This window comes from Echinops telfairi, unplaced genomic scaffold (assembly GCF_000313985.2).
Source record: "Echinops telfairi isolate 266 unplaced genomic scaffold, ASM31398v2 ScPeMD7_7468;HRSCAF=8506_0, whole genome shotgun sequence".
In the NCBI taxonomy this organism is placed as follows: Eukaryota; Metazoa; Chordata; class Mammalia; order Afrosoricida; family Tenrecidae; genus Echinops; species Echinops telfairi.
Window position 1 is genome coordinate 12,768,384 of NW_022111369.1, and position 2,543 is coordinate 12,770,926.

Here is a 2,543-nt window from a genome sequence, read left to right on the forward strand (position 1 = left end):
ATGTGGCTTCTCCTTGGGGATGTCTTGCAGGAAGTGAGCCTTGCAAGATGAAGCATGGACCTGCTAAGGCAGCTGCACACTAGTCCAACCATCACAAAGCAAGAGGCCCGAGAATTTGAAAGGCGAGGCTCACCGAGCCATTTAACCCTCTGCCCTTCAATTACCCCCCATGTGTTTATCGGCCAGGTTGGCACAATAAACTAACTATCTCATACAATGACTCCTTTGGTCTCTTGAGGGTTGCTGGCGTATGTACAACAGAACTTATGTACAACGGAACAAAACAGGACCAGCTCTTGTGCCAGCTTTACAATTGTTACTAAACTTTTGTCCATCGTTGCAGCCACTTTGTCACTCCATCTCATTCAAGGTATTTTCCTTTTTTAGTGACTTTCCACTTTACAAAATATTAGGCTCTTGTCCAAGGACTGGTCCTCCTGATGATGTATCCAAAATAGGTGAAAACAAATCTATCTTCTGAGGAGCGTTCTGAGCATTCTGCCTGTATTTCTATCAGAACAGTTTTGTTTGGTCACCTGGCTGTCCATGGTGTATTTAATATTCTTCATCAACATCATAATTCAAAGGCATGAATGCTTCTGTCTTTCCTATTCATTGTCTAGCTTTCATATGCATTCGAGGCCATTGAAATTTGTATGGCTCGGGCTAGCTACCCCTTGGTCTTCAAAGTGATGTCTTTGCTTTGCAACTTTAATGATTGCATCTGCGGTAGGTTTCCCCCATGCAATGTTTCAGTTGATTTTCTGACTGCTGCCTCTATGGCATTGATCATGGATATAAATGAAATGAAAATTTCAACACCATCAATATTTCTCTATCACAATGTTGCTTATGGATCTAGTTTTGGGGATCTTTGTTTTTATGTTAAAATATAATCCATGATTAAGGCCATAGTCAAATCTTTATCAGCTGGTGTTTCACTTCATCATCTTCCTCACTTTCAGCAAGCACGATTGTGCCATCTGCAAATCCTGGGTTCTTCATGACCCTTTCTCCCCTCTTGATGCTGTGTTCTCCTTCATTTGGTCCAGCTCCTTAGACTCTTTGCTCAGCATACAGATCAAATAGATGTGGCACACTGATACAATTCTGATACACAACATTCCTGATTTTAAACCTCTTGTTCTGATAGAAGGACTGCCTTTAATCTATTGACAGGTTCCATGTAAGCACAATTAAATGTTCTAGAATCCACATGGTTTGCAATGCTATCCTTTCAAAATTATTTTTTATCCATGCGGTTGAATGTCTTTGTGTATTCAATGAAACACAAGTAAATATCTTTCTAGTACTCTCTGCTTTCAGCCAATATACATTTGGTATCAGTAATGATTTTCTTTCTTCTATATCATCTTGTGTATCTTGCTTGAATTTGTAGGAGTTTCCTGTCATATTCTAACAAATACATACCAAAGTGGGTTAATAGTTACATTGCAATCTCATGTCACTGTGGTTACTAATGGAAAGTTTCAGGTTTGCCACAAGGAGAAGAATATGGGTTGGAAAAATACTTCATGTAAGAACTATGAAAATTGTGTGGGCAAAACATCAAAATTAAATAGGAATTTTAAGACAATATTTAAAAACACTTGATAAATTATGAAGGGTTCATGAGGGTGAGGGGAGCGGAGAGGGAGGAGAAAAAATGAGCTGATACCAAGGGCTTAAGTGGAGAGCAAATGTTTTGAGAATGATGAGGGCAATGAATGTACAAATGTGCTTGAGACAATGGATGGATATATGGATTGTGATAAGAGTTGTATGAGCCCCCAATAAATAAAAAAGAATGAGCCAAATGCAGGTGGCAAAATGAAAAACAGGGTAATGGCCATTTCCACCCTCAACCCAAAATGTGTGATGAATTCAAGTATATTATCCTAGTTTCATTGGTAAGTATCTACTTTGCCAAATATACACTTTATAATAAAATATATTTTCTTGTTATCTATGCCAGTGTTTTAGGACTTCAAAGGAGAGAAATTGTTAAATATTCTTCTAATTGATGGATTTTTTAAAATGACGCAGAATGAGCACTGATGCTTTTTATGAAGTTAAAATAAATTGAAAGCTACATTGGTGACAAAGAGGCCATTAAATTGTGGCAAGCATTTCACCACCACCCCCATTGTAAAACTATACCTCTCATTCTTTGAGGCTAGCAAGGATTTTCCTAAAGAATTTCATTGCAAAACCTTACCCTGTACACCCCACAGCCCTGATCTTGCCTATTCATTTTTCTTTCTGTTCCCCCAAATCAAAAAAACATTTCAAAAGAACACATTCTGAGGCCCTCGAGAATGCCATACCGACTGCTTAGACAGGGTTTCACGGAAGAGCACACCGTTCTTCAGGTTAGAAACACCATTTTAAGAACTGTGTATACTTAGCTTGAGGGTTTGTTGAGAAACAGTAGCTGTACATTTTGATATTTTTATTTGATAAGGGTTTCTATGATTTTTCAGCAAAACTTTATGTCTTAGCCTTGTATAGCAATATATATAATATTTCAAAGACAAAATGTT